Source organism: Tenrec ecaudatus, chromosome 2, assembly GCF_050624435.1.
Source record: "Tenrec ecaudatus isolate mTenEca1 chromosome 2, mTenEca1.hap1, whole genome shotgun sequence".
NCBI classification, from domain to species: Eukaryota; Metazoa; Chordata; class Mammalia; order Afrosoricida; family Tenrecidae; genus Tenrec; species Tenrec ecaudatus.
In genome coordinates, this window is record NC_134531.1 from 131,236,983 (window position 1) to 131,250,165 (window position 13,183).

Here is a 13,183-nt window from a genome sequence, read left to right on the forward strand (position 1 = left end):
ACTCTTGATACTTTATAAATTATTATTATTTTGCCATTTCTTATGCTGTCTTTACCTGAGTAGAAAGCCCGTATTTTTCCAGAGGAGTGGCTGATGGTTTTGAACCGTGGACTGTGCAGTTAGAAGCCCAGTGGAGATCCACTCTGCCTTCAGAGCGCAACGTATGTAGTTGCTGTTTATTGTTTGTTTGTTTTTTAAAGTTATCTGTAAAGTTATGGCTTTTTCAAAATTATTATTATTTGTTCTTATAGATTTCTATCATATGTTCTCAAGCTTCGTTTTTCTCACCAAGGCCGTTTTCCAACTACTGAAATTTTTGTTTCTATCTTTTGCATTCCCAAACCAGTAATTAGTAACACCTCTTGTTTCCATGTTTTATCAGATCAGACTAAGGGCACTTCATCAATGACTTTAGTAGTGGGTGCTTACATTTGAATAATAGGTGTATTAACTGAACTTCCTTGTAGGCATCTAGCTATTTTCCTATCACACACATTATTATGCTTTAAGGTAGAGCTTGAGATGCTTTTATTGATGATAAATATGACACCATTCCTCTCAAACAAGTCATTCCCAGCCTAGTAAACAATATGACTGTCTGATTCAAGATGGCCAACACCAACCATTTTCATTTTAGCTCATGGATGCCTAGGATATGTTTTCTACTTCATTTTTCTTCATGTGTTTTATTTCATTTTGACTATCTCGAGTTTCCTAGATTCATACTTCAAAGCTCCACTTTCTGGTTACTAATGGGTATTCGCAACTGTTCCTTCTCATTTTGAGTCCTGTTGAGGGAGTAAATGTGCACCCTGTTAGACTCTGTTGACAAGGTAAGATGCTTGAGAATGTTTGCACATACTGGCCTGTGGTTTTTCTTTCTTGTGGGGTCTTTTTCTGGCTTTAACATGAGGGCAATACTTCCTTCATAGAAGGAAGTAATGAGTACTCACTTGGGGGAAGAGTTTATTCAGAACTGGTGTCAATTCTTCTTTCAATGGTAGCATCCCAGGAAGCCATCTGTTCTAGGACTTGTTGCTGGGCAGGGGTTACTTTTTAAAAATCGTTGTATTAGGGACTCATACACCACCCATCTCGATCCATACATACATCAATTGTGTAAAGCACATTTGTACATTTGTTGCCCTCATCAGTCTCAAAACTTTTGCTCTCCACCCAAGCCCCTGGAATCAGGTCCTCATTTTTCCCTTCCCTCCCCACTCCCCCCTCCCTCATGAACCCCTGATGATTTATAAATCATTATTTTGTCATATCTTGCTCTGTCCCACGTCTCCCTTCCCCCACTTTTCTGTTGTATGTCCTCCAGGGAGGAGGTCAAATGCAGGTCCTTGAAAGAGGTTCCCCCTTTCCAACCTATCCTCCCTATGCCCTCCCAGTATCGCCACTCACTCCACTGGTCCTGAAGGGATCATCCACTCTGAATTCCCTGTGTTTCCAGTTCCCATCTGTACTAGTGTACCTCCTCTGGTGTAGTCAGGCTTGCAAGGTAGGATTCGGATCATGACAGTGTGGGGGTTGGGGGGAGGGAGGAAAGGAAGCATTTAGGAACTAGAGGAAAGTTGTATTTTTGATCATTGCTACGCTGCACCCTGACTGTCTCGTCTCCTCCCCAAGACCCTTCTGTAAGGGGATGTCCAGTGGCCTACAAATGGGTTTTGGGTCTCCATTCCACACTCCCCCGCTCATTCACTATGGAAAGATTTTTGTTCTGATGATGCCTGATACCTGATCCCTTTGACACCTCGTGATCGCACAGGCTGGTGTGCTTCTTCCATGTGGGCTTTGTTGCTTCTGAGCTAGATGACTGCTTGTTTACCTTCAAGCCTTTAAGACCCCAGACACTATATCTTTTGATAGCTGGGCACCATCAGCTATCTTCAACACATTTGCTTATGCACCTCTTTGTCTTCAGCGATCATATCAGGGAGGTAAGCACAAAATGATACGATTTTTTTTGTTCTTTAATGCCTGCTAACTAATCCCTTCAGCACCTCTTGGCCACACAGGCTGGTGTGCTTCTTCCATGTGGGCTTTATTGCTTCTGTGCCAGATGGCTGCTTGTTTACCTTCAAGCCTTTAAGACCCCAGACGCTATCTCTTTTGATAGCCTGGCACCATCAGCTTTCTTCACCACATTTAGTTGTTCACCCACTTTGTCTTCAGCAGTTTTGTTGGGAAGGTGAGCATCATAGAATGGCTGGGCGGGTTTTGATCATTAATTCGAGCTCTTCATTTGTTGGGGTCTGAGAATACTTCTGTTTTCCTTTTGGGTCAGTCTGATTAAGCTATATGCCTCTAAGCATCTTTCCATTTCATCTAGATCATCCAGCTTGTTTTTTACGGGATGTACATAATGTTCTGACATAATTTTTTATATTAATTGGTTGTGATGCCCTCTGTCATTTTTAATTTGGGTCATTGGCATGTTCTTTCTTCTTTCTCAGGCTACCTAAAAGTTTGTCAGTTTTATTGATCATTTTAAAGGACAAACTTCTCGCTTTATTGAGTCTCTCTATTTCGTTTTTCTGTTTCAATTTTATCTCTGTTGATCTTGTTATTTCCTTTCTTCTGGTTGATTTGGGCTTAATTTGCTTTTCTTCTTCTGTTTTCTGGAGTTGTCGAGTTAGGATGTTGATTGGAGATCTTTCATGTAGGCATTTATTGCTACGTTTTCTTCTGACTGTTGCCTTCATTTTGGTATATTGTGCTTTCACTTTCATTTAACTCTAGGACAAGACGGCTTTTCTAGTACATCTCTGGCAAAGAAGAGTTAGCCAAATTTTATTTTTTAAGTAGGTATTATTAAAACAACATCTAGATTTTTTTTGGTATTGTTAACTTGTTTGTGTTGGCTTTCTAAATTTAGAACTAAATGACACTATTAAGTGTATTTTATAAGTCAGCAGTTTCTGATAGCTCTCTCCTCCTTCCCTTCCTTCTATTTCTAGTTTTCTTGAAATTCACTCTTCCTCCCTGATGTAGTTAAATTTACCATGCGCCTTCAGTTACTAAAAAGTCATTATCTAAGTGTGAACTTAGGTGTCTAGTTGATTACAGATCAATATTTGTGTATGATGAATAGTCTGATCCATCTCCACATCTGTAATCTTACGCAGTCAAATCTATAAAGTATGGAAAAGTGAAATTTCATAGACTGAAATGATTGATTTTGATTTTCTCTTTCCCTCAAGTTCTCCATATCATCGTATTCACAGTCTAGTGTTCCCAAGGCAAAACAACAGCGACTCTGCTGAAGCCCCCTGCCCCACAGGGAACCTTCAATATGCAGCTAGATTTCCTGTTTGATGAGCAGTCACTTTCTTTCCCCCGCCCCCATTTTTGTATATAATTTCTGACTCCTAAAGAGAGATTATATTTTTATAACACGAGTGTAAAAGAAATGAAGGGTCAGAGCAACATAAAACATGAAAATTCTATCTAGTTACAGAGAGAACATTTCGAAGTATATATCTTTTTTTCTTTTTTTTGAGAGTTAGTGAGTGAGTGAGAGAGTGAGTGAGTTAGTGAGAGAGTGAGAGAGAAAGTTAGTGAGTAGTGACAATGAGAGAGTGAGTGAGAGAGTGAGTTAGTGAGAGAGTGAGAGAGTAAGTTAGCGAGTAGTGACAATGAGAGAGTGAGTGAGAGAGTGAGTCAGTGAGAGGGTATGTATCTTTTTATTGAGGTAGAGTTACATATAGTGTAATGCATACATCATAAATACACAATTAACGAATTTTGATAACCATTATACTCATGTAACTACTACCCCAGTCAAGGTACAGGACATTGCAATCATCCCCGAAAGTTCCTCCAATCACCCCCTGTCTCAATAGGCAACCACTGTCCTGATTTCTTTCACCAATATGAGGGGGCTTCAAAAAGTCCATGGAAAGATGGTCTTATCTTTTAATTCCATTTTTCCACAAACATATCAAAGCTCCCTTATAGATCTGCTCATTTGCAGTCTGCTCATTATACCTATTGATTTAACATAATGTATGTTTCCAACCTAGGTCTTGCTTGGTTGACATGAAAAAACAGAGTGGATGAAAGGTGATGAAAGGTGAAGTTTTACTTTGGTTAATCAAGCAAAACACAAGTCAGGACAAGAATCATCAAAGCAACCCTCCCCCCCCCCAAAAAAAAAGATTTGCTGTTTTGTACGAATACATTAGGAAGTAAATTGAGAGGGTTATGAATATGCAACTAATTTTCTAGGAATGGTCATGAATATGCATTTGAGAGGGCTTATAATTCTTAGCTAGAAGTGGTTTATTAGACTCTAGTAGTTACAGAATTTTATGTCAATTTGATAAATAAAGTGTAGGGGTGGAGTTTAGCCTGTCCTCAGGTCACAGCTTGATGACCTCATTTGGAGACACAACCAAGATAAATGGCTGGTGGGAGGCCGGCCCCTCTGTCTTCCCTTCACCTTCCTGCCTTCGAGTCACTTGAAGACCTGCAAGAGCCGTGAGGAAGTGTCCACTGCCATTGGTTCCAAAATGCTTTGCACCCACTGGACAGTGATCTTCCTGCATTTTGCATCATTGCCCATGGTTGTGTAAGTCTGAAGAGGGATTTATGGACTAGTACAGGACTTATGGACTTGATCTGGACTGGGCTGGGATGTTTTCCTAATATACAATTACTTTTTGACATAAAGCTTATATATATATATATATATATATATATATATATATATATATATATATATCCAACATCTGGATAATCCTTGCCCAGTTTCCTGTCAATGTACTCAACATACAAAAATGCACAATTTTCATACAAAATATATCATTAATATAATTATTTTGCTTCGTATAAAAGGCTCCCTGACCGAGCAGCAGTTATGCGCTCAGCTGCTGACTGTGAAGTTGGCACTTAGAGCCCTACCTGCTATCTTCGCCCATGAAGTCCTATGGGGCAGTTCTACATCTTGGGGGTCCTTACAAGACTGAGTCAACTCAATGACACACACACACACAATTCATATAATAGTTCTATTCTGGAAAGATGTTAGTGTCTTTATTTTTTTTTAATCCAAATCACTGAAATAAATCTCCCTGCCCTTTCTTATCTTGTTCAAATCTTTCTCTTACAGAATGACCTCCCATTGATTTCTTCATTCTCTAAATTTTAGGTGCTCTAGTGATTTGAACCCTGGTGGTATAGTGGTTATACATTGGGCTGTTAACCATAAGTTAGCAGCTTGAAATCACCAATACCTCCTTGGGAGAAAGACAAAACGTTCTACTCTGGCAAAGAGTTACAAACTCAAAAACCCACAGAGGCAGTTCACCCTGTCCTATAGATCACTATTAGTCGGAATCAATTCGAAGCCAGTGAGTTTTGAGAGAGTTTAGACATTTGCCATCAATACCACTGTTTTGGACCTTTACCACACCTTGATTTGTTAGCCTACTTAGACACATTTCATTTCCACAAAATGAGGAAATGAGGGTGGGAAATATCTTAGAATAAAATTAAAAATCTCTTTCATAGTATGCACATGAGGTCCTGAATAAAAGCTTCTGCTTGAGAACTCCTCAAGAAGAAGGACACAGTCAGAGGGCATGCTCTACCTGACTTTAGCACATACTATACAGCCACAGTGGTCAAAACAGTGTGGTACTTGCACAATGACAGATATTCAGACCAATGGAAAAGAGCTGAAGACCCAGAAATACAGCATACAGATTACTGATATTTTATAAGGGCCCCAAAAATATCCAGTGGGAAGTGGATATGGATATCTATCTGCAGAAAAGTGAAGCAAGACCCTTACCTCACTCCATACACAAGAATAAACTCAAGGTGGACCACAGACCTTGAGGTAAAACCCCAAACTATTAGGGTCATCAATGAGGGAATTGGGACAAACCTGCCAACCTTGGCACAGGGAATAAATACACAGGCTATCAGAAATAGAGAAGGACACAAGTACAGAGGAGTCATAAATTGACAAGTGGGAAATACTGAAGATAAAACACCTGTGTACATCGTAAGAATCCACCGAGAGGGTGATAAAAGAGCGCACAGACTGGGAAAACATCTTTAGCAATGACACATCAGACAAAGGCCTTATTACTAAAATCTACAATACTTTGAAAGCTTACAATAAGAAAAAAATATCTGCCCACTAAGAAGGTGGGCAAAGGACCTAAACAGAAGTTTCGCAGGGGCAGAAGTCCAAATGGCCAATAAACATATGAGAAAATGTTCCTGATCATTAGCCATAAGAGAAATGCAATTTAAAACAACTATGAGATACCACCTAACACCCTCAAAGTTAGCCCAGTTTAAAAAATCAGATAGTAACAAGTGTTAGAGGGAGATAGGAACTCTCATCCACTGCTGGTGGACCTGTGGGTATGTACAGCTACTATGGAAATCGATTTGGTGATATCTAAAACAGATGGAAATTGAGCTACCATATGACCCAGCAATCTCCCTATTGGACATATACCCAGAAGAGGCAAGAAACAAACCATGACCAGACATCTGTGCTTTAATGTTCAACATGGCACAGTTCACGATTGCAAGGAGTTAGAAACAACTCAAATTTCCTTCAAAACACTGTGGTACTTACATACAATGGAGTACTATGCATCTCTGAAAAGAGGGGGAGAGGAAAAAAAAGTCATGTGGGGCAGGAGCAGGGCAGTAACCCACCCAAGGGGAGGGTATTTTGCACCAAGACATGAATACAACATACCAGCATGTACCAGAGAACCAATCGATTGGCCTGCAGGGCTGGCCCAGCCCTAATCCCAACTCTGTGGACACCCTCCCCTCCTCAGAAGAATGCACTTCAGAGGACAACATTGGGGCTACAGCTTGGGGAGGGGGGCGTGTCTGATTAGAGCACACGGGAGAAACAAAAAGGGATGGAGAGGGAGGGGAGGACATTCTGGCCCACCAAGCCCTGAGGACGATATTCCTGCTCAGAGCAGACAACGCACAGAGAGGATCATAGGGCCGGCCCCACCAAAAAACATGACGTTCCACACTAAACCATAGTGCTGGAGGGCATAGTACTGGAGACACAGTGCAGGAAATGTGCACAATCTGACCCCATCACGCTGGGGCAAAACACTCAGGGCATGCAACAGAGCAGCAAAGAGAGCAAAGTGATGAAATACCTGGGGAAAACCAAAAATAGATTTTGGAAACAGAGTGTGGCATAAGGGCCAACAAATAGACCTTGAACTATTTAGAAATCTTTCCATTTTTGTTAGTGGCTTTCTTTTGGTTGTTGTTAGTATTGTTTTGTTGGTCTTGCATTCTTTGTGTTTTTATTTGGCTTTGGCAGGTTTTTTCGCTTATTAATGTATCTTCATGTATATCTAAATAAGATAGACAGGACAAATAATTTGGAGATGAAAAGAATGGACCCAATGGGTGGGGGGGGGCGATATGGGAGCAGGGGAGGTGAGAGAAAGGAAGGGTAGAGGGAACCAACCCAGAGACAAGGGAACAACAAGTGAACTAAAATTAATGGAGAGAAGGGCATAGGATGCCTAGTGAGGCTTAATCAAGGGAAATGTAGCAGCTAGGAATTAACCCCAAATGAAGGCCAAACATGATGGTCGGACAAGAGGAAAGTAAAAGGAAATAGAGGAAAGAACCAGGAGGCAAAGGACATTTATACAGGTCTAAATACAGGCACGTACATACGTAAATATATATTTAACAAGAGGGGAATAGAACTATGTACTCAGATAAGAATTAAGGTTGCAGATGGACATTGGATTTGTTACTCACATAACAAAAGAATACTTTGTTCTAAGAATCCAGCATTTTGTGATGTTCAACTACCCGACACAATCACTGAAGAAAAAATGGGTCCATAAGCAAATGTGCTGAAGAAAGCAGATGGTGCCCAGCTATTGAAAGATATAGTGTCTGGGGTCTTAAAGGCTTGAAGATAAATAAGCAGCCATCTAGCTGAGAAGCAACAAAGCCCACATGGAAGAAGCACACCAGTGACCATGAGGTGTCGATAGCATCGGGTACCAGGCATCTACATCCCAGAACATAAAATCATACCCAAGGTGAATGGGGATGTGGGTGGGGCTAGGGCATGGAGTGGAGACCTAATGCCCATCTGTAGACAATTGGACATCCCCTTATAGAGGGGTCAGAGGGAAGAAATGAACCAGTCAGGATGCAGTATAGCACTGATGAAACACACAACTTTCCTCTAGTTCTTTGGTTCTTCCTTCCCCCCACTATCATGACCTCAATTCTACCTTACAAATGGGATTAGAACATGCACACTGCTGCAGACAAGAGCCCAAAACACAGGGAATCCAGGATAGATAAACCCCTCAGGGCCAACAATGAGACGTAGAGATAACAGGAGGATTAGGGGAGGGTTGGGGAGAAAGGGGGAATCGATTATAAGGATCTACCTATTACCAGGGACGAACAATAGAAAAGTGGGTGAGGGGTGATGGAGACTGATGAAATATATGAAAATAATAATCTATGAAAACGATGACTTCTGAAGGGTTCATGAGGGAGGGAGGGTGGGGCAGGAAGGGGAAAGCAGTGGGGAACTGACAGCAGGAGCTCAAGTGGGAAGAGAACGCTTTGAAAATGATGATGACAGCATATGTGCAAATGTGTTTGACACACTGAATGAATGTATGGATTGTGATAAGAGATGTAAAAGCCCCCAATAAAAGTATTTTTAAAATCTTCTGCTTACTTGATTTTGTTTTAAGCAAGCTACAACTCTTGCTTTCTGACAGTTTAATTTTCTACATTTAATTTTATGCTAATTTTCTGGGCTAATGTAAAGCACACTTAAAATTAAAGTAATATTGCTGACTAAAACCAACTTCCCTTACCACTTTAGTAATTTCCAGTTTGAAGTTATCTCCTACAAGATGTGGTTTAAAAGAAAAACCACATCATAAAGAAATTAGGGCTTCCACCTGGGATTTCTCCCTTTAATTCTCCCTGAGGGCTGTAGTTTGCCATTTACAGGTTTTAGCAAGGCTTTGAATGCACTCCCCAGTCCCTGGAGGCTAACATTTTTAGAAGCTCAGAGATGATATTGTTTGCAGGAGTCTCCCCTTCTGGATCAGAGGCTCCTGCAGGACCTGCTACTACATTGATGCATCTCTTAAAAAAGAAGGCTTTTTGTAAGTACCTGGCACTTCAAGGTATAATTTAATCATGTACCCATTTGCCTGTCCAACAATGGACCTGCTAAGCTCCTCCTGACAGGGTACTTTTGTCATCCATATTCTTCTGGACTCTGTATGTATTAAACGTTGAACAAAAATGTTAGTTAAATGGATGTGTGGAATGACGAACGAGCAAACGAATGTGACTTTCTTGCCATGCTAATCCTTGAAGGATTCTGTCATAATTCTAAGGGAACCCTGGCATCACTGTGGCCTCGGCTGTGGGCTGCAGAGAGACCAGTAGTCCAAACCCACCAGCTGCTCTCAAAGGATTTACAGCTTCCGAAACTCTAGGGAAGAGTTCTATTCTGCCCTATGGAGTCAATTCAAGGACAAATTGATTGGATGGCAGTGGAGCTTTTTCTTTTTCTGGAAGCCGTTTGTTGTTGTATTCATTAATTTTTTTGTTTCAAAGAATGTATACAACAAAAACAGATGGCCATTCAGGTTTCTGCCTATCCCATTGAGCGACAGTGATTGTCATCTACAATCATGCAACCATCTCACCTTCCTTTGCTGAATTACGTTGTTGTTTTTTTATCATTGTATTGGGGGCTCGTACAACTCTAATCACAACCCAGACATCCATTGATTGTGTCAACCACATTTGTACATTTGTTGCCATCATCATTTTCAAAACATTTTCTTTCCACTTGAGCCCTTGGTATCAGCTTCTCACTTTCCCCTTTCCTCTTCCACCTTCCCTCCCTCATGAACTCTTGATAATTTATAAATTATTATTATTTTTTCATGTCTTACACTGACCGATGTCACCCTTCACTCACTTTTCTGTTGTCCGGATCCCTGGGGGGTTTATAGATATGTTCTTGTGATCAGTTCCCCCTTTCTCTCCCCACCTAACCCTTCCCTTCCTGGTCTGGCTACTCTCAATATTGGTCCTGAGGGGTTTCTCTGTCCTGGATTCCCTGTGTTTCCAGCTCTTAACTGTAGCAGTGTACATGCTCTGGTCTAGCCAGAGCTGTAAGGTAGAATTGGGGTCATGATACTAGGGGGGTGGGTAGGAAGCATTAAAAAACTAGAGGAATGTTTCATCGTTGCTATACTGCACCCTGACTGGCTTGTCTCCTCACCTTCTGTATGGGGATGTCCAATTGCCAACAGATAGACTTTGGGTCTCCACTCCGCACTCCCCCTCATTCACAATGATGATGCCTGACACCTGATCCTATTAACACCTCATGATCACACAGGCTGGTGTGCTTCTTGCATGTGGGCTTTGTTGCTTCTCAGCCAGATGGCTACTTATTTATCTTTAAGCCTTTAAGACCCCAAACACTATATCTTTTGATAGCTGTGCACCATCAGCTTTCTTCACCACATTTGCTTATGGACCCATTTTGTCTTTAGTGATCCTGTCGGGAAGGTGAGCATCATGGAATGCCAGCTTAATAGAACAAAGTGTTCTTGCATTGAGGCCCAAAGAGTAGAGGCCCAATGTCCATCTGATACCTCAATACTAAACCTGTAAATACATGTACATAGATCTATTTCCCCATTGTCATATTTAAATATATTTACATATATACATGCCTGTATTTAGACCTCTATAAATTCCCGTTGCCTTCCAGTTCTTTCCTCTATTTCCTTTTACGTTCCTCCTGCCTCACTATCATGTTCAGTCTTCATTTGGGTTTCAGTGATTCCTCTCAGTTACATTGCCCTTGAACGAGCCCTACCAGGCCTCCTACACCCTCCTCACCATTGATTTTAGATCCCTTGTTGTTTCCTTGTCCCTGTTAACACCACTTCCTTTCCACCTTGGCAGCTGATTTTATCATAACTTTACTTGAAAATCTCCAGATAATTTTAGGTCAGAAAGGAACTATTTAATTTAATTCATGGGATGAGAGTATTAAGAGAATTATACTGTCATTCCATCCTTCTTGGGGAGGTGGGTGGCTCCTCATTTTTGCAGGAATTCCATGCCATGTGTTTTGGTGTACCCAATGTGTGATATTTGGTTTATAGATGGCCAATTAGAGTACCTTATAGCCCTGGACATAGTAATTGATTCAAAGTTGGGTATACAACTCAAGCAGGCCGGTTTATTGGAGATTTGTTATATTGTGACCTATGAGGAGAATTTAGACTTGGGGTGCCTAGAAACCATCATTCCTACCTTGTGGAGGGTGCCAATTATGGAATAAAGTCTACAAGTTGTTTTAGGGTACAGAGAAAAACCCAAATGTTCAGTATCATTTAAAGAGAACATTTATTAAATCTTAAGCAGGAGAAAGATAAGATACACAACATGCAAATGAAAATGGCCATTAGTATGAGGTCATAATGGGGTCCACGGGTTCCTTAAGATTCAGAGACTTAAGAAGACATGGGAAGCCAAAGGAAACGATCACAAAAGCATGGGACTACAGAAGTGGGAATGGGACCACGGTTGGGACACATACGCTATGTTAGAAAAGTTTAGGAGATTGGTTCCAGGACCTTCCAACTAAGGCAGTCAGAGCATGACTCATGAGTGTCACCCGAGAATGGCAGTTTCCATGAAGGACAAACCCAGGCAGGCCCCTAAGGGAGACTGCCCTTCCCTGGGCTGGTCCTGGGTGTGGAGGCTCTTATTCACTTGTCAGTGCGTTCTGCCTGAGGGCAAGAGCACTCCCATTCCTGGTTAGTGGTTAGGAGGAATCCAGCGGAGACTTAATACGCATGGGCTCTGCAGCCAGACTTGGGTAAACGTGGTGCTCAGATGTGTGGAGAAAAGCAGTGTGAGGCCATGATGGGGAGGAGAGTCATCCTGACAATGAAACTGTGCATGCTGTTGTACATCAAGGCAGAATAACCTTGGACTCTCCCAGTGATGTGGGTCTGTTAGGTGTATATGTAAAGCACATTCTAATTTAATCTCCAGGAGGCTTTTCTTCCTTCTTGTCCTGCCTGAGGTGGATCCTAATTTCAAGAATATTCTTAACCATGGGGCGATTCATCTGGTTCTGGGTTTTGTTCTGTCTCCACTCTGCGTTGGTCTTCTTCCCTAGATGTGACTTCAACAGTTCTTGGGTATGTTGGCTTCTCTGACCTCTGTCCCCAGTATGTCTGCTAAGCTGTCTGCAGTTCCACTATGCCTTTAGAAGCCGGCACACAAAGGTCAGCCTGGACCTTCTCTGTCCCAATCAGTCATTACAATCTGAGGACTTCCTCTCCCTCCCACCTCTTCTTCTGTGTGTAGGACAGGTGAGGATGTTCTGTGCTCACCCCCTTTCGGTCGTCTCTTTGAAGCTGCTGAGTACCATGGTTCTAGAGAAAGCTGCTCTTGGGTTCCGCTCTGCTGCACTGAGATGGTAGCAACAGGGGACTTCTGTGAAGCACAAGCCATCTCCTGTCTCAGATCCTTATCTCCAATTCAATCCAGAGGTGGGACATGGGAGCAGCACCCCAGAGTATCTATTGTTTTAAACTCTCTTTTCTTCCTCCTCTGGGAGGCCTTGATTTGCTTGGGAATGATTGTTAGGAAGGTCAGGTAGAAGAAACCGGTTCAACCAGATGGCTGTTCTTTTTTTAAAAAAAATATTTTTTGGTATCTGGATAAAAGCTTTTGAAGGAGAAGCTGAGTGTGCCTGGGAGGAATGGCAGTACGCTGCTGTGGTCAGGAGAACCAAGAAAAGAACAGGCACTGGTTGAAACGCCTTTCGTTCACCGCGTTAGTCATCCAAATATGCATCAGATGTTCTTTTTCCTCCACTCTTCTGCACTCAGCCGCAGTCTACACATGATGCCATTCGCTGTCTAGAGCAACTCAGAAGACTATGTCTTCTACAGGACTTTCATCCCAAATGAAGGAGGAATGCTAGAGGAAAAAAATAGTTTCAATATTTTAAGTTACTTGCTTCTATAGTCAACAAATTTGATGAATAACGAATCAGAGCAATTGTGTAGGAATAGATCAGGTATTAAGATAAATAAAGTGGCTGAAAAATTGGTCATAAAAA